The sequence below is a fragment of the Myxocyprinus asiaticus genome, chromosome 20 (genome assembly GCF_019703515.2).
Source record: "Myxocyprinus asiaticus isolate MX2 ecotype Aquarium Trade chromosome 20, UBuf_Myxa_2, whole genome shotgun sequence".
NCBI classification, from domain to species: Eukaryota; Metazoa; Chordata; class Actinopteri; order Cypriniformes; family Catostomidae; genus Myxocyprinus; species Myxocyprinus asiaticus.
In genome coordinates this window covers 10,980,386-11,005,470 of record NC_059363.1, presented here as the reverse complement: position 1 = coordinate 11,005,470, position 25,085 = coordinate 10,980,386, and the positions used below count along the sequence as shown (strand labels likewise).

Here is a 25,085-nt window from a genome sequence, read left to right as displayed (position 1 = left end):
TATTGCTGTTTACACTTGGTCACTTAAATGCTTCTCCTGTGACCACTTGTGATCGGATTTGGAGGGGAGTGTCTCTGTTTCATGATGACACACATCAATCACTTTGTCAGTGTGTTACTGCATGACATTAAAGCACAAAAAAGTCAGAAAAGGCAAAGAAAGCGTGAAAAAACGGTGTGCTATTTCTCCCAGATGCATCTGAAAATTTAATCTAAGCGCAAACACAACTTTTTGTGCTGAATTGTCTGGGGTTTTTTTTTGTGTAGAACACCTGTCTTAACCTGAGCTGCAGATGTTCGTGCTTCTCATCTGTCTTGCTGCATGTTGATATCAGACACACTGAAGAAGATCTGTGAAGTTCTCATGCTTGTGTTTTTATCTTCTTTTTTAAAATTCCGATCATACGAAAATTTCCTTATAAACTGCTTGTAACCGGCGAAGTTTAAGATCTTGTTTTAGCTCAGTGGTTGATTGACAGGTGAGGGGTTCCGCTTTGCTGCTGCTGGGACGCATACAGGACGGATTAGCATTTACTCAAATGTGACGGAGTCTGGGATTACATGAAGAGACAGAGACAATTGAGATGGCCTAATAGATTGAACAACTGTGGCAAGTTCTCCAAAAAGCTTGGAACATCCTATCTGCCAACAACCAAGAAATCACCATCTTTGTGATTTGTAAGGTAAATGATGATGTAAATGTGCGTTGTTTACATGAAATGATAGATATATAAAATTTCAAAATATAGGCATTTTCATAATAAAAGTCATTGCTTTTACCAAATGTTTTAGGAATTATTAAAGTTCCATGCTCTTCCTCACAGGGCTCACATACACGTAGGAGCCATAGGCGGCCGCCTTTATCACCTATAGGACGTGCCGGCCCTGACGCCAATTATGATTTGTGATTTCAAATAGATAATTTGTTCATTTGTAAATGTGGCCAGTTATGTTAATGTACTTTTCCTTGTGACATCACAACCATGACAATTTCTGAATGACCCCTTTTTGCAGCTGAGTTTCCATAAATAGTCTGGGTGGCTTGAAGGAGGAGCTTTTAGTTGTAAATATGCCACATAACACATTGATCTCTTGTTGGAATACACCAAAGAAAATCCTATTTTGCATGATATGTGCTCTTTAATATATTTTGCTTCTTAACATTGGGTCTGATTCCCATTTTTCTAGTAGATATTGGAGGACCACCGAAGACGTGTGCTTGGCATTCAGACTGCTCTACACCTGTCCTGGCTGTTGCAGCAGCTTGTTGTGGGCCTCGGGCTGCTGGGGGGTCTTCGTGGGTCTCTGCAGGCCCTAGACATGTCTCTTGGCACCTGGCCGTCTCAGGATAGATTAGCCCTAGGGTAAAGTAGAGCCAGACACAATTAGGTTGATGCCAAACATGGAAGCCATGTTCTATGAGACCATCAGGGGCCACTATAGATCATTATCAGACTGTAAACCAGAGAAGATTTGTTCATTAGTTTTTGTATACTATAGTATTATAATGTAATTCTAAAGGCACTAGAGACTTTTTGGATTAGTTCATGTAGAAATTCTGTCGATCAAACGTCCTTTTGAATATGTGTGCACCTGCTCAATGGGTTATTTCAGGGAATGTTGAAATTTCATGTTTTCACTCAACTTCAGGTCTCAGATGTATTGAATTTAGTATTCTGAAGCCTGTATTGTTGCAGAAGTGCCCCTGTATTACAGTATGTTAGCTGGTAGACAACAGGGTTGTTGTTTTCTGCCTCTGTGCAAGTTTTCCTTAACATATCCTCTTCCTTTAAAGCCTAAAATGTAATACTTTCTCCCCATTATTCTCTCTTCCAAACATGCTTTTGGCTTGCATTGTATTTTCCTAGATTACCCTCATCTGCCACTCACCATTTGTTTAAAGGGATAGTTTACCTAAAAATTAAAAATAATTTACTCATTCTTGTGTTGTTCTAACCTGTATGATTTCATTTTTCCGTGGAACACACAGGAGATTCTATGCAAAATGTTAGCCTCAGTCGCCGTTCACTTTCATTTAATATTTTTTCTATTCTGTGCAATAAAAGTGAACGGTGACTGAGGCATAACATCTCCTGTTGTGTTCCATGGAAAAAAGAAAGACATACATGTTTTGGAACTAAATAAAGGGTGGGTAAATTATGACAAACTTTTGGAAGAGTGATCCCTGTTACCGATGTAGTGCCCTCTTTTAGTTGAATATACAGCTCTACTCAAACTCAAAACAGTGAGGGAATTAAAAAAGGTGTCTCAGACTGTCAGTTGTGTCCACCTGCTGTCACATCCACCTCACCTGCACTTCACACCACACCCCTGGAGAGCAGAAAGCAGAAAATACTGCATCTCTGCAATACTGCAAATACAAATCTCAACCCATATGTAGTGTAACCAATATCATGTTTTGTGTCAACGGTGTTAGAGAGTTTAAATATTTTTGAACAGATTGGCAAATTATCTTTATTTATCACCACAAGTTCATGTCAAGTGTCAAGTCTTTCAAGGCCAAGTCTAACTCAAATTAAAATATCAGACTGATCTCAGTGAAATCGGAAACAGTAGGTTGAAAGTTCTTTAGCTAAAATTGGTCTGTGCTTACCGAAATTCAAAGAACTGCTCCTAGTAGCCAAAGCGGTAAGTGTTGTTGGGTGTATGGGCACATGTGAGATCAAATGTCCACAGAGGTGCAGCAAAAGCGAGTTGTGAAGCGAGTTGTTTTCAGCTGTACAGGCTGTAATTTGGTGAAGCAGAATGCATATTTTAAAAACTCAACCCTTTAACTTATCCCCCAAACCTAAACATAACCATCAGTGTGATAAAAATGTAATGTTAGAGGGGAAAATGCAACCTCAGAATTGCGTTCATCACTGATTATGCGAATGTGATTACTTCTTGGTTTCGGTGCGGGATCCAAACCTGGGTCTCCCAAGCTGTGCAACACACTTCTGGTAGCACCACAAGGGAAGATAAACATGCCTTAGCCCTTGCAAAAATGTCTGTGAGTCTGCAAAATGTGTCTGATCCTAGGGTACTGGAACTCTCAGAAACAACATGCCGACTTCCCGTGTGATCATATTGAAAACAGAGGCTCCATACTTGTTTGCTACAGTTGTCCGAAGAGCTACAGAGTGCATGAGAGAGTCCATTGTCTAAACGGAGTTGCGATACTTAAAGAAAATATTTCTCCTTATAAACCTTAAGGAGCTGTACTGGCCTAACATTTTATGTCCATCTGTGCTGTTTTTTCATTGTTTTTCTATTTAAACATGCACTAGATGGATGTCTTTCAACATTGTGTTGCTTCTCAAGGAGAAGCATTTTAAGACGGCTTGTGAGTTCAAAGAACTTACATTTTTATAAATGCACCTCAAGACACTTGCATTCTGTTCCATTTGTTACTTAGTGTCAAGTTTATTTTAATGCAAATACGTGTTCAGTAGAACGGCCCCTAAGAGTGTTGTTCAAGATTCTCTAATTTGTACTGCAATTCAAGTTTCGAGGTAATTTCATACTTATTCAAGTCAAATTTGAGTCTCAAATCAGTGGTGGTTTAAACCTGCAATCTTTTGGTTGCCAACTAAGATTTTTACATTTTACATTTATTTATTTGATAGATGCTTTTGTCCAAAGTGACTTACACATGAGGAATAGAGAATGAGCAATTATTAAAACAATTAGGCTGTGAATTCATGCAACATATTCAGTTTTGAAGCTTGGTTGTTCAATCTAAAAACAGCCAACTGCTGCACAGTATATGGCCTCATGCTTTTCAAGAACATATTTACCTTAATTGGGATTTGTGATTGTTAATTGTGAATTGCTATTTCAATCACTTGGGCTGCTGGTCACTGGCATTAATAGTTTCTGGTGTAAATTTCCACTCTTGTGAAAACTCAGCTGATAAACTACAGCATATTTTGTGTGCATTTTTACTGTAAGTAAAAGTGTTTTCTGTCTTCACTGTTGGTGTATTTTCTTTTTCACTGTTGTTCATATTCCCATTGTGTCTGTTCAGCATGTGTGTCTGTTTAGCATGTGCCACACAGACGTCAACAAAATTCCATCTTATTTTTTGAGTCAGGCAGGGGGAGGAAGGGAGGTCTTCATGCCTGATTACAAATAAAAATTTGCTGGGTGTATCAACTCAGGGGGCTGATGTTGTTGAAGTGACAGAGCCAAAATAGCTGATCTTCACAGTCACAGTTTCAAGCACTTAGTTTCTCAGTTGTCTGTAAAATAAGCTACTCCATTTCCCTGCACCCACTCTATCTCTCTGTCATACACACCCACACACATTCTTCCATTCACTCTGACCCCTAATACTGAATATTTTTAAGTTTATTTAGATGGGTGTACATTTAGTAAGGCAAGAGATCAGCTGTCTCTGATGTTGCCCAGTCAACTTTACACACACTACCAGTCAAAAGTTTAGACATTTGTTACGTTTTTCTACTCATTATTTTATTCTTTATTCTACTAGCCACATTTTAGAATAATAGTAAAGTTACGAGAAATAACACAGATGGAAGATGGAATGTTACTTAAAATTAAAACTATCTTATATTTTTGCTTCTTCAAAGTAGCCACACTTTGTGTAGATTACAGCTCTGCACACTCTGTACGTTCTTTCAACCAGCTTCATGAGTTATACACCTGGGTTGTTAAATTGTAAGAGTTTCCATGTATATTTGGAAATTGTTGGAGGCTTTTCCTTCACTATCTGATCCAACTCACCCACTAAAATGGTTTTGTTAAGAAATAGTCTACAACGTTAATTATAAGCATTTAAGCCTAAAACTTTAGATTAAAAGGTTTTTATATCATGTGTCACAGCCGCGGCCCGTGCATTTTTGGTCTAGGCCTTCAGTGCAATTCATGCCATTAGAAAACACAGTTTCACAATGAATAAATCACTGTATGCCTATCATACATTATGTGGCAGTCAACTAATAATACCAATTGACATTTTAAAAACACGTCCATGCACGAAAGAGGTCTAATACCAAGAAAACGTTATCTAATAATATTTGCGATTTAAATGTTGCTTGCAATAAAATTTTGTTTCGTAAGGTTTCACGGTTACTTTTCAAAACTTGATCTGACACTGAATGCTCCAGCAGCCTAATTTACACTTAGAAAACTTCTGATGTTGCTATAACAATGCAAAAAGCACTTAACAATTTGCTTGAAGCGAAAATCAGCCCTCCTTTCCTATTTAATTAATCAATCGCACAATCATGCAGAACATCTCAGGTTTTTAAATCCATAAGGATCTCTTTCTCAATGGTGATGTGGCAGTGATGACAGCCAACTCGCCAGCATCTCGCACTCTTCGCTTTCAAATTGCGTACATCACTTAAAGCGTGATTGCGTCACTCAAGGCCAGCTAGAAGGACTTATCCTAGTGGGCTAAAGCACATAACTGGTAAAAAGGTTGCTGGTTTGATCCCCACAGCCACCACCATTGTGTCCTTGAGCAAGGCACTTAACTCCAGGGGTATTGTCCCTGTAATAATTACACTGTAAATTGCTTTGGATAAAAGCATCTGCCAAATGCATAAATGTAAATATAGTGAAACCTTCTTGTCTTGTGTTTGTTTTACCCCTCAGGATGTGGAGATCCATATGAACACAGTGCTCTACCTCCCTCAGATCAGTGAGCTGCTGAACAGAGTGCTCCGACAGATGCCGCTCCTTCTGAAAACCAACGACCTGCTGTGAGGCATCGAGACCATCCTGCAGACCAGAGCCAGCTCCAGCTCCTTTATTAGCATGTCCCGCTGCTGTACCCGTGCCATTGCCAGGTAATACACCATTGTCAGCACAGTGATAGTCTCAATGGCTCATACACTTCAGGGTTTGGAATGAATACTGAGGTGATATGTAGAAGTATTATACCATTTTGTATGGGTGCTCGATTAGAATGTTGCATATTATAGTGACCCTGTACTAGTGTAGTATACTCTAGTGCAGTATAGTATAGTAAACATATACTAGTACATAGAGGTGGGTAGTAATGCACTACATTTACTTGAGTACATTTTTGGAGAAATTGTACTTTTAAAAGTAGGTTTAATAGTGGGTACTTTTTACTCTTACTCAAGTAAATTTCTAATGAATTTTTGTTTTACTTTTACTTCATTACAATGGGAAACATTCCTTTCATTACAACACCCGCGCAACTGTGCTGATGACACAATTTGCGTTACACCCGAAAGTATACTTTGGCTTTAAAGTTCTGTCTGACATCTCCTTAATTGTGTTGCATTGAAGAAAGAAATTCATAAAGGTTTGGAACAACATGAGGGTGAATGATTCCAATAATAATAATTATAATGATGATTATTATTATTATCATTATTATTATTACTATTCTGTAATACATGTTAAGTGTATATTATTTAATGGAATATTGGAGATTAAATGTCCATTATGTTACTGTTGCAGCGGGGGCGTGGTAAGGGTGCATAAACCTGAGTCAGATTATGATTAACACCTGTTTCCAATTGCAGTGAGCTTGGGGAGAGAGGTATATAAGGAACCACGCCACCGGCAAGAGGCGAGGGAGTCTGGGAATTAAGAGTCCTGTCGTAAAGCTGTCTGTCACCATGAAGCTGAAAAGCTGATTTACTATTGTGAAGCTGTAAAGCGCTGAAGTCCTGTGAGTAGAAAACCCAGTTCCCTGTGTCCTCCTTCCCCTCCTGTTGTGAAGTGTGTTAGTTACATATGAAAGTAACTAGTTACTCGCTACTTGAGTATTCTTTTAATTGCATACTTTTTTCTCTTACTCAAGTAATTACTTTTACTTCTACTTGAGTAATGTTTTTTCAAGTAATTGGACTTTTACTTGAGTACAGTTTTTTGGCTACTCTACCCACCTCTGCTAGTACAATAAAGTGCATTGCATGGCATAGTAGAGTATATTATGGTAAAGGATAGTATGGCATAGTATAGTAAAGTGTAGCATAGCATGACAATTATAGTATAGAAAAGCATAGGATAGCATAGCATGGTATAGTATAGTATAGTATAGCATAGCATAGAATGACATAGTATAGTATAGTTTAGCATAGTATGGCATGGTATAGTAAAGCATAGTATAGTATAGTGTAGTGTAGTGTAGTGTAGTATAGTACAGTAATAATATATAGTAACCCTATAATGGCATTGTTTGGTATTGATATGGTATACAGAGTACAGAATACTATATTAAATTAGCAATTTGAAACTCCATATTGCAGCACTTCTTATACAGTATTATTGCCTCATTAGGATGAATCGCTTTTGCTATATTCCTATTTTGTAAGTCTCAAAATTTCAAAATCCTTTCTGCCAAAACATAAAACAAGCCAAAAACACTCACAAAACTTTGTGAGACTTTTGACTGTGCAACATAGATTTCTCTCAGGAAATGGTTTTGACTTTGATCGCAAACTCTGCATTTTAAGATAACAGTTTCAGTAAATGTTTTGGACATTTTGAACTTTGTAGTAGAATCTTGTATTCTGATATTCTTCCATTTCTTTTAAATTTAATTGAAACTAAAATCTTTATATTTAATATTCTCTATGTACAGTATTAAAGTTCTGCATTCAGAGCCAGATTACTTAAATACATGGTATCATGTTTTAGCACCTGACCGGTTTCCAAACATTAGTAGGCTGTCTGTTCTTAAATGCCTCATTCTCTCTGTTTGCTCTCATTGGCTCATCTTTGAATGTCTGCTCTGGAGCTCAACTCCCTGATGTCATCTCTGTGCTCAAAGACAGTGTCATCTCTCTCACACCAGTAACCCACAGACACTATCCCATGCACCACAGGAAATTCTGTTCATTTAAGAGGACTCGGTGGGACCTCACAATGCACTTAAATGCACTCACACACACACAGAGAAGCATGACTTAAAGGGATAGTTCATCCAAAAAAGAACATTTTGTCATCATCTACGCACCCTCATGTTTTTCAAAATCTGTTGAAAGAAAGTCATAAGGGTTTTAAATAACATGAGGATGAGTAGATGATTATAGCATTTTCATTTTTGGCAAACTATCCCTCTAAAAAGCCCCTAATTTCAACTTCACCCACTCTGAAACGCAAGAGGGTGAGTGAATGCCACTATATTGTACTTTCCACGGCAGTGAGCGGCAATCATATTGATTCATTCAAACCATTCTAATGAAGAACACTGTGATTGGGAGAGAAAATCGTTCGGATTTAAAGGAGGGTTCCTGATGGTTGTCAGCAGATAAATGCTCACGTCTGCTCATAAAGGATTTTGGGGTAATACATAAAGAAAAAAGCACCCAGACATGAAACTCAATGTCGTCTGCCTCAACGCCTCTTTATTAAAACCAAATGGTAGAAATAGCTGGACCATCACATACTGATTTAGTTGGACGTGAGCAGAAATGTTTGCAGTACCATCAATTTCTCTGAGTTAGCTTTTTACAGTTTTAACTGTGGGAATTGTACAATTAACCAACAGAAATACAACAAAGTTTTGTTGCGCTTTCTGTCATGCCTGTGTAGTACAAACCCACTCTCTTTTGTTGAAATAAACAACTACGTCATTACGAAATTAGGTTATTTTCCTAGTCACCACATGAAAAGGAAGTGACATTAGAAGTTGCAGACTGTTTAGTATTATTTTCAGCCATACTATACAAATTACTCATTCATTCCATGTGATAACAGTTCTGAAGGCGTCCCTGTGTGCTTTTGAAAACACTTAATGATGGAGGGGAAAATTAGGAAAAGGAAAAAATTGCATTTTTCTCTTCTTTTCACATGTTTGTTTAGACTTTTAAACAACCCTGGTTAGATTCCCCTTTTCCATAATTATCCTTTGTTTAAGGTTTAACCTGATCTCATAAAATTGTGTGACTGTGGCATTGTTTTTTTTAAAAATTTTGTTATTTATTTTTTTTGCTAAATTATATTACATTGTTCCTTAAACGTACTGCCGCTGTTCTGAGGTCAAATGTCTGTGTGGCGCTTAAAGTGAGTTTAATTTTCTCCGAAACAAATTAGGTTTTTAGGGTTAATGCTCAACAAAGGTTTTTAACAACAAAGGGTTTTCCCAAAAAAACTTACCTCCCTAACCTATATCAGGGACTAAAAACAAAATGTTTTTCACTTCAGTTCGTTCTGAGTAGAAACTGTTTTTTTTTTTTCATTCCGGTTTCAGCGTTCCGCTGTTTCCTTTCCTAATGGTAACTGGTTTCCTATGGGGAGCGGGGAATTGACCCTTCTCTATGTTCTGCCCCCTTGGTTACAGCCACTCACTCTGACTTTGCAGAACTTCCCGTAGGAATGAATGGAAGATTGCCTTCAACAACTCGTTGTTATTTATCATAAACAGAATTGACTGTGTTCTTACATGGGCTGGAATGAAGAGTGATATTGTTAGGCATATTTATCTGATGTTTTTTTTTTGTTTTTTTTTTTTTTGTAAAATAAATAGTTAAATTACACAGTAATTTGATGTAAAACTTTGGAGACTGTGAATCAGAATTGAGGCAAACGATTATCATGCGTCATTTTGATAGTGATTCCACACCTGATAGCATTAGTTTAAGTGAACAGAACTGCTTATACCGTCTCATAACACACTCACTTTGATGCTGTGAATTCTTTATTTACAATCACCTTTACTAAAACCTGAAACAGCACATAAATTAATTCATGTTAAGTTATTAGCTTTGATTTACCTTGGAGCAAATGTAAGTGCCTTCAGTTATGTTTTTCATGTTCATTTGGGAATGAGGGGTATTACAGTTAAATCTAGAATATGCTCTTCTCAAAATGTATTTAAAGATATATAAAAAAAGAAAAAACACTGTGTGTATCCTCTCTGGGTATCCGTATCGCTATTACAAGTAGCCCGACAACAATGTGTTTTACATTTTTTTGGTTAATTTTGATAAAATCCCGCTTAAAACAACTCAAACCCTCATCACTCTCATAGGCTTTTATTGTGAATAGCAAATGTGTATCAGAGTAAATGCGCCCGGCAACAGTTGCTAAAGCAGGATTAGTCAGAAATGCTTTTAAGGCAGGGCTTAGCGAAGGGTCAATTATCAGCTTCTCATTCAGATCCCGTTAGCATAAAATCTATATGAATTCATCATATCTAACAATAATTCAGTGAATACTTAGGAACAGCCGAGAAATGTACTTTTTTTTTTCTTGTATCTGGATTAACCGTGCATGTATACATAGTAATTACAGTATATATAGTTGTCTAAAAGGTCTTCAGCAGGTTACAAAAGGCTTCATTCACAATGTGCATTAACACAAAGAAATGTGTGATGCAGCAGTTTCATTCAGAATCTAAAAAGAAAGAAGCCTTATTTTTTTGGGCAACAGGAAGTGGTGTAATTCCCAAAATTTACTGTGATAAATCATTTAAACTTTGGTTTCATGAAAACAAATATCGGAACACAATTAATCGGTTATTAACCGTTTACCAATATTTACAAATTAAGTTTTCACTCCAGAACAATTGAAAAGGACTTCTTTCTTTTTTTCTTTTTTTTTTTTTTTCGTTCCTCGGAAAGTTTTTAGTCCCTGCACTAAACCATAAACTTAAATCTAACTGATAGGATCATAAAAAGCAAATCTGTTTTAAAAAAATAAATAAATGCTGAAGCAACGACATCCTTTTGACCCTTTGACATATTGACTCAGATGCTTTTCAGAATTTGCACTCTGGTCCTTCGCATCATAAATTCAATGCTCAATCTATTGTGTAATTTGATCATGCTTGAACAAGCTTGTAAATGAAGTTGATTAGTTGATAAAAGGTTTTAGCTTATAAGAAATGCTTAGATGTCACAAGATATCATTGTGTGAGAAACAGGGCAAAAGCTGTATATGAACTGCAAATCTGCCCTTTTACTCATGATTTGTGTGAAAGGTAGAGGTTGACCAATATATCAGTTTTGTAGATTAATCGGCACCGATAACATATTTCTGGAACTTTTATTTATCTGCAAAAATCCACAACGATTGTTGTGTCCGGTGCTGGAGCGGCTGGGAAGGGTCCGCTGTCGTTATACAGTATGAGAGCGGTCACGTTTATACATTCATTAGTCAGCTAAGTTGGATATTTAAAGCTAGTGACGTGAGAAAGCAAATTATTATCTTCAAATTAATATGCAGCCGAGAGAAATGTATAAACAAATCAGAAACGCATCTGATTTCAATTTAAAAAAAATTATCCTCACTGTAATATGATGACTTCAGATCGATCACATTCTTGCACTAAAAAGCCCCCTCATTTTACTTTTGACTTAACATTTGAGAATATGGACCGACTAAAATTTTTATTTATTCATTTTATGCACATTAGTTGAAAATGCATTGAGGACCAGGATAGGAATGTTCTATGCAATAATATAACGGTGCTGAATGGTTTATGTATTTATTGTGCCCTCTTGTGGACTAAGGAAACAGCGTCAATTAAAAAATTCGCTGACTTTAAAATTCGAATATTAGTTCAGCTGTGGCACAAATCTGCCCCCGTTGTGACAGTCTCCACGGGTTACAAGGACAGACCTCTTTCTCCCCCGTCCCAGGCTGTTCCAGGGGTGCTCACAAGGAGCCAGGTAAGTACTTCGATGTCCCTGAACTCAGCATGGCCACGACATGGTGTGGCACCTCGAGCTCCGCCCTGCCGCGAGGCCCCACCCGCCGGTACATCCGACAAGATTGTCCCTTTGGTCCCCCTCGCACAGAGCTTGGATGCGTGGCTTGCGCTTTCCAATCTGTCGCGATGGCTGATCCGGACCGTCCGACTCAGCTACGTGATTCAGTTCATCAGGCGTCTGCCCAGGTTCAGCGGTATCTACTTCACCTTGGCGAAGGACGAAAACGTTGCTACCTTGCGTGCGGAGATCGCCACCCTCCTACGGAAGGGTGCGATAGAAACTGTCCCTCCGGCTGAGATGAAGAAGGGGTTTTACAGCCCCTACTTCATCGTACCAAAAAATGGCGGTGGGTTGCAGCCAATCTTGGACCTGCAAGTACTGAACCGGGCTTTACACAGACTCCCGTTCAAGATGCTGAAGCAAAAATGCATTCTGGCGAGCATCCGGCATCAGGATTGATTCATGGCGGTAGACCTGAAGGACACATACTTTCACATCTCGATTCTACCTCGACACAGACCCTTCCTGCAGTTTGCATTCGAGGGTCAGGCGTATCAGTACAAGTTCCTCCCTTTCAGCCTGTCCTTGTCCCCTCGCGTCTTCACAAAGGTCGCAGAGGCAGCTCTTGCCCCGTTAAGAGAATTGGGCATTCGCATTCTCAACTATCTCGATGATTGGCTAATCCTAGCTCACTCTCGGGATATGTTGAGTGCACACAGGGACTTGGTGCTCTTGCACCTCAGCCGATTAGGGCTTCGGGTCAACCGGGAAAAGAGCAAGCTCCTCTTTTCTCGGTTTGGAGTTGGACTCAGTCTCATTGACAGCGTGCCTCACGAAGGAGCACGCACAGTCGGTGCTGACCTGTTTGAAGGTGTTCAAACAGAAAACAGCGGTTCCACTGAAACTCTTTCAGAGGCTCTTATATGGCATCCTCAGCATTGGCCGCCCCGCTCAGGTTGATGCATATGAGACCGCTTCAGCACTGGCTTCAGACTCGAGTCCCGAGATGGGCATGGCGCTGCGGGACACATCGTGTGGCCATCAAGCTGGTCTGTCACTGTCTCTTCAGCTCTTGGACCGACCTCTTGTTTCTATGGGCAGGTGTTCCCCTAGAGCAGGTCTCCAGGTGTGTCGTGGTCATGACAGATGCCTCCAAAATGGGCTGGGGCACTGTTTGCAATGGGCACGCAGTCGCCGGCTTATGGCGGGCCCGCGGCTGCATTGGCACATCAACTGCCTCAAGTTGTTGGCAATTCTGCTCGCCCTGCGGAGGTTCCGTTGATCCAGGGCAAGCACGTGTTAGTTCGGACAGACAACATGGCAATGGTAGCATATGTCAACCGCCAAGGCGATCTGCGCTCTCGTTGTATGTCACAACTCGCCCGCCGTCTCCTCCTCTGGAGTCAGCAGCACTTCAAGTCGCTGCGAGCCACTCACATCCCGGGCGACCTCAACACTGCAGCGGATGCGCTGTCATGGCAGGTTACCCTCAGGGGAGAGTGGAGACTCCACCCTCAGGTGGTCCAGCTGATCTGGAGTCGATTCAGACAGGCACAGGTAGACCTGTTCGCCTCCCAAGAATCCTCCCACTGCCCGCTCTGGTACGCCCTGACCAAGGCACCTCTCGGCATAGACGCGCTGGCAGACAGCTGGCCTCCTGGCCTACGCAAATATGCTTTTCCCCCAGTGAGCCTACTTGCACAGACTCTGTGCAAGGACAGGGAGAACGAGGAGCAGGTCATCCTGGTAGCACCCTACTGGCCCACCCAGACATGGTTCTCGGACCTCACGCTCCTCGCGACAGCCCCCCGGCGAATTCCCCTGAGGAAGGACCTTCTTTCTCAGGGACAGGGCACCATCTGGCACCCGCGACCAGACCTCTAGAATCTCCATGTCTAGCCCCTGGATGGGATGCAGAAGACCTAAGCGGTCTACAACCCACGGTGGTAGACATGATCACTCAGGTTAGGGTCCCCTATACGAGGCACCTGTATGCCTTTAAGTGGCATCTGTTCGCTAAGTGGTGTTCTTCCCGACGGGAAGACCCCCAGAGATGCGCAGTCAGATCAGTGCTTTCCTTCCTGCAGGAGAGGTTGGAAGGGCGGCTGTCCCCTTCCACCTTGAAGGTGTACGTTGCTGCTATAGCAGCACACCACGACACAGTGGACAGTAAGTCCTTAGGGAAGCACGACCTGATCATCAGGTTCCTGAGAGGCGCCAGGAGGCTGAACCCCTCCAGACTGCGCCTCGTTCCCTCATGGGACCTCTCTGTTGTTCTTCAGGGTCTACAGAGAGCCCCCTTTGAGCCTTTGCAGTCAGCTGAGCTTAAGGCACTCTCCTTGAAGACTGCCCTCCTGACTGCACTCAATTCTGTCAAGAGGGTAGGAGACCTACAAGCGTTCTCTGTCAGCGAAACGTGCCTGGATTTCGGTCCGGGCTACTCTCACGTGATCTTGAGACCCCGACCAGGCTATATGCCCAAGGTTCCCACGACCCCTTTTAGGGACCAGGTGGTGAACCTGTGCCCCAGGAGGAGGCAGACCCAGCCCTGTCGTTGCTGTGTCCGGTGCGCGCTTTACGCATCTATTTGGATCGCACACAGAGCTTTAGGATCTCTGAGCAGCTCTTTGTCTGCTTTGGTGCACAGCGGAAAGGAAGCACTGTCTTCAAGTAGAGGATCGCCCACTGGCTCATTGACACCATAGCTATGGCATATCATGCCCAGGACGTGCCGCCCCCGGTAGGACTATGAGCCCATTCTACCAGGGGTGTAGCGGCCTCCTGGGCTCTGGCCAGGGGTACCTCTCTAACAGACATTTGCAGAGCAGCGGGCTGGACAATTTTTGTAGTAACTCCTCCCCCATTGGGTAGGATCTACCATGAGACTTCTCCACATGGTCAGCAAGACCATGTGATGTATTTCCACTTAAATATGCCCCCCTCTTTGGGCGAGGTGTGGTCTCCGTGGTGTCCTCCCCTTGGGAGGGACACCCCCCGACTAGACCTGGCGGCCCAGTCGGATAATCTCCCTTGTTTTTTAGGGAGTGGAAAAAAGGAGGAAAAGTGGCCACAACTGGGTTATGCTGTCTCTATCTTCTGGGTAGTCGACTTGTCCCCAAAGGGCCGTTCGACACTACGTCATAACTACGTTGGGGGAGGTTATATGTCGGCCTGGTGCGCTGGCTAGGAGGCACACAGTTGTCTGCCCGTCACACACCACCAGTTCACGTAACACAGTTCAGCCAGTTGTGGCGTTTTGTATAGGGACCCCTAGTGTCACTACATCGACACAACGTCGAGTGACAGTGACAGATAGGGAACGTCATGGTTACTTGTGTAACCTAAAATTAAGACATTAGGAGTGCAGATGTCTGTGTCTTTTGTCTTTCAGCTCATCACATGTAATTATCACTCAATTTTCAAAAAAATCTGAATATCCACATTATCAGAGGAGAGGGCGGATCTGTTAGCATTGACAAGGTCCCCTGCTGTTGTAATATATCGCTTTAGCTCTGACTGAGCTTGCAGCAAGGGGCTGCTTGAATGCTGTGGCAAGATTAACTTGCACAGGCTGTTTATGTTTTGCTCCCGTAAGCTCAAAAAGACACATTTGGATTTAAAAAATTTAATTTATTACATTTAATATACAGTGCATGAATCAAATTAATTAAATGTGTTTTTTTATATTATTATACATTTTTATATTCTTATAATTACCAGAATGTGTGCTGATATCATGCCTCAATCCCTTTTTAAACGAAAAGTTAAATGGGGAGTTATATATCATTGTATCTTCTGTGATCTGTTGAATTAAAACTGTTTTATGCACTATTAAGGAAATACTGTAACTTTGAGAACTCAAAGTCCTCCCCAGTCCAAAAAGACCATTTATTGAAACTTAGCAACAAAAAAGATTGCAAAACATAGTAGCAAAAAAATTATAAAATCAAACAATCAAACAAACAAACAAACAAACAAAAGGAAATGGCCTGTTTTGTTGTAAGTTTTAGTGAGTGTGGAAATTTGACAAATAAAACTAAATTATGACTGCTTTTAGTGCAGTTGGAAAAGTCAGTGCTCCCTAAATTCCATCAGCATGTGGACTTTGCAACGAGAGGGGCGAATGCGCTGGATCTTGTTTACACAAACATCCCTGGCGTGTACCGGGCGGAGCCCCGCCCCCACCTCGGCTACTCAGACCACATCTCTGTTATGCTAAAGCCAGCATACAGACTGCTCATCAGACTCTCCAAACCGGTTCTGAAACAGGTGAAAACCTGGCCAGCAGGAGCCATCTCTATTCTTCAGGGCTGTTTTGAGCCCACTGACTGGCACATGTTCAGGGAGGCTGCCATCGATGGCGACTTCACCAACTTGGAGGAATACACGGCATCAGTGACCAGCTACATCAGCAAGTGCATCAATGATGTCACTTTCTCCAAGACCATCACCACACACTCCAACCAGAAGCCATGGATGACTGCATGGATGAGGTGCGTGCGCTGCTGAGGATCCAAGACTCCGCCTTCAGAGCAGGTGACAAAGTGGCCCTAAGAACAACGTGGGCCAAACTGTCACGGGCCATCAGAGATGCAAATCGTGCACATGCCCAGAGAATCTACAGCCAGTTCCAGGACAGCGGCGACACGCAGAGCATGTGGCAGGGCATCCAGGCCATCACCAATTGCAGGACAACACCACCTGCCTGTGACAGTGATGCATCCCTTCCAGATGCGCTGAACGAACTCTACACTCGGTTTGAGGCACAGAATGATGTGGCAGCGAGGAAGACCACCCCTTCTCCCAATAACCAGGTGCTATGTCTTACCACGGCTGATGTGAGGAAAACTCTATGCAGAGTCAACCCACGGAAGGCTGCTGGATCAGACAACATTCTTGGGAGTGTGCTCAGAGGATGTGCAGACCATCTGGCAGATGTTCTTACTGACATCTTCAACATCTCCCTGAGCAGCATCGTCGTTCCAATGTGCTTCAAGGCCACCACCATCGTCCCCATGCCGAAGAAGTCTTCAGTGTCCAGAGGCTCGTCATGAGTACATCAAGACCCAGCTGCCCCCCTCACTGTATCGTCCCAACCGCTTAACAGATGACACCATTGCCACCACCCTCCATCTGGACCTCACCCACCTGGACAAAAAGAAAACATATGTTCAAATGCTGTTCATAGACTTCAGTTCAGCATTCAACAAAATTGTTCCTCAGCACCTGATTGGAAAGCTGAACCTGCTGGGCCTGAGAACCTCCCTCTGCAACTTGATCCTGGACTTCCTGACTGGGAGACCTCAATCAGTCCAGATTGGGAGCAGCATCTCCACCACCACCACACTGAGCACTGGGGCCCCCCAGGGCTGTGTGCTCAGTCCACTGCTGTTCACTCACGACTGTGCAGCAATGCACAGCTTGAATCCCATCTTCAAGTTCACCGATGACACGACCGCAGCGGGTCTCATCAGCAAGGTTTACGAGTCAGCATACAGAGAGGAGGTGCAGTGACTAATGGACTGGTGCATAGCCAACAACCTGTCTCTGAACATAAACAAAACAAAAGAGATGGCTGTTGACTTCAGGAGAACACGGAGTGACCACTCTCCGCTGAACATCAATGGCTCCTCTGTGGAGATCGTCAAGAGCACCTGGCAGAGAACCTCACCTTGTCCCTCAACACCAGCTCCATAACCAGGAAAGCCCAGCAGCATCTCTACTTTCTATGAAGTCTTAGAAAAGCCCATCTCCCACCGCCCATCCTCACCACATTCTATAGAGGGACTGTTGAGAGCATCCTGAACAGCTGCATCCATGCCTGGATTGGAAATTGCACTGTTTTGGATCACAAGACCCTGCAGAGGATAGTGAGGACAGCTGAGAAGATCATCGGTGTCTCTCTTCCCTCCATCATGGACATTTCCACCACACGCTGCATCTGCAAAGCCACCAGCATTGTGGATGACCCCACGCACCCCTCAAACAAACTCTTCACCCTCCGGCCGTCTGGCAAAAGGTACTGAAGCATTCGGGCCCTCACAGCCAGACTGTGTAACAGTTTCTTCCCCAAAGCCATGAGACTCCTTAAGACTCAGAGACTGGACTGACACACACACACACACACACACACACACACACACACACACATACAACTGAACTCCATCTGATTCCCTTTGCAATTTGCACATTTAGCAGTTATATATTTTTATTTTTTTATTAGAACTTTATTAATTATTAGTTATTGTACTGTCTTGCAGTGTTTGCACATATGCACTTTATGTAATAATGTGTTGGTCTTATTTTTTAATTTTATTTGTTCTGTGTAGTCTCACATAGTTCTGTGTTTGTTTTTATGTTGTTTTATATAGCACCATGGTCCTGGAGGAACATTGTTTCATTTCACTGTGTACTATACTAGCTGTATATGGTTGAAATAACAATAAAAGCCACTTGACTTGACTTGATTGTTTGCCAAGCAACATGTTAATGTTGTTATTTCTGTGAGGTTTTTTTTATTTTTTATTTTTTTGGTGAAGCAGGTGGGATGATGATCCATTACTGACTCCTCGATTCCCATCTTTCCTTACTTTGCAGCATACAATTCTGTCCATGGTGTCAATGTGCTCCTGTCAGATTGTCGAAATGATGCCGAAGTCTGACAACACTTGTCTGACACTGCAGCTTTGGCCTGAAATGTCAAACTTGTCCATTTCCAAATGAAAGCTTTATTCAGTTAAGAAACTCAGCAATTAGAAGCAGATTTTCTTATTTCTAATTTCTTGCTGTCTTTATAAAATTTGTTTTCCAAAGGGATGTGCAAGAAAAACTATTATTGCACTTGCTGTTTGTCAGTTCAAAGCTTTTCACTCTTGACACAATGCGTGATCCATTCTGGAGAGAGTAGGACTCATTGTTTTCCCCCAAGGACATTCCACTTACTACAGCCATAGCACTGTCTCTCTAACTGGCTCTCTGTCTTATGACACACTGTTAATATTACATGACCTAGTTTGCTTGTCTAAATTCATTAACTTTTACCAATAGGCCTAAGCCAACACAGTTTAAATAATTTACAGTCAACTTTGGGAGCTTCTGGTGAGGACCAGAGTGTGTTCGGTGTCAAAGTTTAGTTGGTATGAAGCCTGTTTTCCGAACTCGGTTTCAAACAGTGCAAAAAGGTTTTGAAATCGAACTCATGGTTTCGAACCAATTAATCAAACCAAGTGTTAAAACAGCCTTATTTTAACCAATGTTGTCATGACTCTCCTGTTTGTCTTTCTTCTTTGTGTTCTTCATCTCATATATCTTCTCTCTTAGGCACAAGAGAAGTAAAAACCAAGTCTCGGATTAGGCGACTGCAGATCTCGCTGTCTGAGCATTTGTTTCTATGCCAGATAGGCCTGTATGAACTTATAATGTGGCTCCACAGCTCCATGCTGGCCAGATGGGTCTCCTACCTCCTTGGTTGCCTTCCACACCCAAATTGAGACTCTCAAACCAGGCCATATCACCCTGGACAGCCTCTTCTCTGCTCCACACTGACTTTGGTACTGAACTCCACACAAAGCCAAGTGTATAGTGGGTTAATCATGGACAGTTTTAACAATAGCTGCAATTATAATGCAGCCAAGTTCATATGTAACGTCATATTGGTTCTTTGCATAATGTCAAATGAAGGTAAGTAATACAGCAGGTCAGTTTTTTTTAAGTTTTTTTTATATATATATATTTTAACTAGAGCATAGCCATAATCATGAGGTCATGAAAGGTGACTGGTTTCATGATGGTTTGAGCATTGGACAAATGCTCACTACATTTACTCTCCTTCAAATATCCATATTTTTTAGAGTACTGTATGTAAAAATGCATTGTGCAATATCCCAAATTGTGAAATGCCACTCTGGAATCAACATTGAGCTGCCATGTTTATCCACATGTAACTGTCATGATCAGAGGGAATGATGAGGCTCATGTTTTATGTTTTATGATTGGAATCAATAAAAAATTGTTAATAAAAAAACAAAAAACAAAGCCAAGTGCTCTCACAAGACAATGAAACACCCGAATGGCATGAGCGCACATCGCCAAGGCAATAAGGCAATATATGCCCATGCCAACTGACAAACAAGATGAGAGAATGCGTAGCAATGCCAAACAAAGCGATGCCACGCATTCTCACACCAAACGAAGCCTGAGCATACACTGCGAGGCAAATGCCACGCGATGCACGCAACAGGCGACAAAAACAAGACAGGACACCTGTGCGAGAGTTCAGCCACACACACACCTGGCACCTCAGACCGAAGTGACTGGACCTCAGCACAACATGAAGACAGTTCACAACCCGGGCGTGCAGCGCAAAGCGAGCGCAATGCGCGTCCATGGTCGTGAGAGACAGACATATAGTATTGACGCAAGTGCATGCCACCAAGATGACAAGGGCAATGCACTCACACCAAAACAGAAGTGTCAAGATCCAGATACCATACTCCAGACATGAAACAAGTTCGACCAAAAACACAAGACAGACATGGGACGATAATGGTATGGTGACAGGACCATGACAGTACTCTAGGCGTCCCAAAACAGGAACATCAAATAATACACTAGACCTCCTTGGTCGTGACCTCCTTGGTCGTGAGCACTGGCAGGGACAGGGGAAAAGTCTCAGTGGCTGTGAGCACAGGCAGTGACAGGGGAACAACCTCCGTGGTCATGGGAACTGGCAGTGGCAGGGGAAGAGCCTTCGTGGTCGTGAGCACTGGCGGTAACTGGGGAACGACCTCCGTGGTCGTGGACACTGGCAGTGACAGGGAAACAGCCTCTGTAGCTGTGAGCACAGGCATCGACTGAGGAACAGCCTCTGTGGTCGGATGCGCAGGGAATGGGAGCCCTTCTCCTCCTCCTCTTTCAGGCAGCTGGGAGCACTGCTGTGGGAGCAGCCATCATGACCAAGAACGCTGGCACTGGGACGGATGAGGCTTCAGACGCCAGCTCTGGGATGGACGAGGCTTCAGACGCTGGCTCTGGAACGGTGGCAGGGCGTGGGCATTGGCAGCAGCAGGGAAACGGACTCCATGGCCGTGGGCACTGACAGCAGCAGGGGAACAACCTCTGTGGATGCATGATGAGTAGGTGCCCTTCTCCTCCTCATCTTCCGGATGGTGAGGGGAAATGCTGCCGTAGTCGCCCCCACCTCCTGGCGGTCTGCAGCCGTGGGCTCGGACAAGGCGTCCACCTCCTTGTGGGGGGCGACCTCATCCTCTGGTTGGGATGAGGATTGGAAGTACCCCGAGGCACAGGCTGTGATATTCTCCTCCCATTTAAGGGCGAGCCTGACAGCCTCGGGTAACTCCGAATCCTCACCCCGTTCTGGGACAATGGATCATTCAGACCTGTCCAAAAGAGATCAATTATGCAGGTCTGATCAGATCCCAGACCCGAGGACAAAGATACAAATTCAAGGGCATACCCCCACACGGACCTGTCCTCCTGCCGTAGCCCGTATAGCTGCTTAACTTGGGCACCACACTGGCAACCAGTTAAAAAAAAAATCTCTGCTATGTCCATCTTGGCCAGTTCGTAATGTCACAATCATAGGGAATGATGAGGCTCAGGACCCAAGTGCAGAGTTATAAAAAAACCAAAGGATTTATTCATATAACAACAAACAAAGGGTAAAAACAAACCAAAACTCCCACAAGGGGGAAAACAAACATAAAAAACCCATAGGAGAAAACGAATAAACCAGGGCTGGGGCAGAAGGCAGTGGGGAACAGGACTGACAAGACCAGGTTGGTAATAACAAGATCAAAATGAGACAGGAAACCGACAGGCAAGACCAACTGGAATAAACAAGCACACAAGACTGGAAACAAGATGAACTGGCACTGGACAGCTAACACAAGGAGACTAAAATAGGAAAGGAAATCAAACAGGTTAATGCAGGGCAGGTGTAACAAATTAATTAATAATGGGCAAACAAGGAGGTGGGGTATGACGTAAGACAGAGAGGCACGCTGAGATACAGAAACAAAACAAAGCCACGTGCTCTCACAAGACAACAAAACACCCGAATGGCATGAGAGCACATTGCCAAGGCAATAAGGCAATATACACCCATGCCAACAGACCAAATGATGGACTTAGTTATCTGCTCAACAATCTCTTCCACAGCTTGCAATGAAAATTAAGAATTTATTTTTGATGAGACATTTACAGTGCCCTCAAAAAGTATTTGCCATTTTTGGACACTTAAGACACACTTAAAAATGTATGAATTTCATTGCATGCATGAGATGAGAAAATATCAAACCAAGTGGCATCTGCAAACAAATGATGCTAAACCTTTTCGTGGCACAAACCTTTCTTTAACTTTTAACCAACTGGTCCAAAGGTCATTTTAGTGAAACTGTGAAATCCGCTCCCCTGAAGTTTAGCAGAGTAACCACAGGTTTTAGTTCATTCCGCCCATATTTAACCCCTGCCTGGGTTAGTTAACAGTTGACCAGTCATTACACAAAAACATCTGACCACAGAATGCTGCAACTGACCAATCAAAATTAAGTATTTTAGAGAGCTTTGTTAACATACAGTATGGCAATCACTCAGAACTATAAAATTAACATCATAACCATTAACCATTCAGACTGATTTGACAGTAAAATCAGAAACAGTAGATTGACTTTTCTTTAGCTAAAATTTGCTGTGTTTACCTAAATTCAAAATTCTGCCCCCAGTGACCAAAGCGGTAAGTGTTGTTGGGCGTTCTGGGTGTAATGTCTATGGAGGGACACTAAAAGTGAGTTGTTTTCAGCTTTACAGGCTGTAATATAGTGAAGAGTAATGCATATTTTATAAACTATACCAAACCTAAACTTAACCATGAGTTGAGTGAAAATTTACTGTTAGAGTGAAAAATGCAACCTCCGAATTGCGCTCATCACTCTTTATGCGAAAATGATTACTTCCTGGTTTCAACACGGGTTTCAAAGGTCTTCCATGCTGCTGACACATCATGCTTCTGTTCACACCACAATGGTAGGTTAAAGTCGCTGGATCTGATGCAAAAATGTCTGATAGGACATGGCACTTGTCAGTGAGTTGGCTTAATGTGGTCGATCCTATGGTACTGGAACCCTCGGAAACACCATGGTGACTTCCCGTGTGGCCATGTTGATTCATTTGGGGTTCCTCTGATTCACACTGGAGAACCTCTTGGTTCCCTTCCGATTCTTTGAGGAAATTACTTATAAGGGTTTTAAATGAGTACTCGAGGTACATCAAAATATATTTCAAGTGCCTTGAAAACTTTCCTTTATGATGGGGTTACTGAAGGTACCGTTGATAGTCTTTAAATTTCTTTAGAGTTCTTGCAGGAGCTAAGAGAACTAAAAGCGTGCTTAGAGGCTCTCCAGGGGGTTCTGCTGGCTTGGCAAATGAGGAACCACAAATGATGCCTTGAGAATCTTTACATGTTCAAAGTGTGATGTTGCCATTACATTACACTTTGTGATCATTGCTAATTCTGTGTTACTAATCTTATTTTTTTACCCATCAAGTTTTCTAGAATGAGAACTTTGAACATAAACTTGTCTTCTTGTTAAAGGGTGTTCTTGTTTTCTTGTTAAAGGACATGTTTATATTTTTAAATTGCTGTTAACCTGGAAAATCCTGTTAAACTGTGGATTTGAAGATGGATCAGTCGCAACCAGACATGGGAAATGGTATCCCCTAATATCCACATCTGTTCTAAAAAGATCCTTGGCACCTGTTACATTTTAAGTGACTTAAAAAATCTGCATTGCAGGAAGAGCAAACCATACCACATGCCCCTTTCCTGACATTTTGACGCTGGGTTAAAACGCAGTGGTTTAAGTGTGGCTATGAAAGACATTTTAATCTGCTAATAGAAAATCACATTACATTTTCTGCTCCAGTTTGGATCTTCTGTGGTGCAATATTAGAGAATCTGGGTTGCAGCACAAGCTCAGATTCTGCCACTTTTCTTCTGACTGTCCAAATGGTAAAAAAAAAAACATTTGAGATGGAGATTATACTGCTCTCATGATGAACAATTTTTCTCAGGGATTATCTCTATTTGTCCTTATGTTGCTTTGACTTTCTCATAGCTACCTATTATTCCATCAGGTGTTGCTGGTGAGTATTACCCGAGAGGTCCCAGAATACCTCTGAATAGTGTTTCAGATGTCTGATATCATGTAAGGGATTCCCAAGGAGTCAGGTCAAGTCAAATTGATTTGTATAGCGTTTTTCACAACAGGCGTTGATTCAAAGCAGCTATACATGAAATTATGCTTTAATCTAATAATCTAATAAAACTTAATGAATTAATCTAATGCCAATATTAGTTATTATGTTTAGAACTATTAGTGGTTAAAATTTGTGAACTGTGTAAGTGTTTTGGGTCAATGGTTAAACAAAATGATTTTGTATGAACTATAAGTTGTAGTGTTAAAAGTCTTGAAGTCATCCTGAATTAACTGAGGAAATACACGTAGATGCATTGTCCTTTGACCTTTGTTAGTGGTTAATTCATTTTCTATGAAGTTATTTTTTTAAGAGAGTGTTGTCCCTCCTTTGACCAAGTTGATCTAGGTATCATTCATTGAGGAGCATCGCAGTCTGGCTGGAAGCTTATGGCAGGTAATTTGGTGAACTCCATCCTGAGCCCATGCTTCAGACAGTGGCTCATCAAGAATCCCATATCTTTGAGTTTGCATCAATTCATCCTCTGTGAAGTCCATCGTATTAGACTGAAGTGATGTCTGGCTGGCACATGCTGCAGTTGGTCATCATCACTCAGCAACACATTGGGAGTCAGACATCAGGCAGGACCAGATATGGATCTGGCAGGCTTTGGTAACCTTTGGATATAATTGAGGTTTAGACAGGGAAAGAAATAGAATAAAATTAACGTAGATGCCATTCACATTAAAGCAGGGTTAAAGAATACGAGTGCTTCCGGTTCGGGCAGACCTAACTAAAGCAGCATAACTATGAATTGAGGGATAAATTAGGGGTATGCCTGGTTGCATAGATAAGTCTTTAGTCTAGATTTAAACTGAGAGAGTGTGTCTGAGTTCCAAACACTGCTAGGAGCCAAATATGAAAATGATCTCCCTCCTTTTGTGAATTTTGATATTATTTATATTGTTTACAGGCTGGAGTTTTGCAATCGTAGTGAGCGTGATGGATTATAGCGTGATAGAATGTCACTTAAGTACTTTGGAGATAGACCATTCAAAGCTTTTTAAGAAATTAACAGAATTTTTAAATTAATACAAATCTTAATAGGTAGCCATTGTAACGCAGATAAAATGGGGCTGATATGATCATATTTCTTGGTTATAGTTAGCAGTCTGTCTGGTGCATTTTGAGCCAACTGAAGTTTATT

At 42.0% G+C, this 25,085-nt stretch overlaps 1 pseudogene; it reads left to right on the top strand.

Annotated features, from left to right (window-relative positions):
* LOC127411569 (aarF domain-containing protein kinase 1-like) overlaps positions 1-19,155 on the top strand; it is a 195,830-nt pseudogene extending 176,675 nt beyond the window's left edge.
* Positions 19,156-25,085: the final 5,930 nt, after the last annotated feature.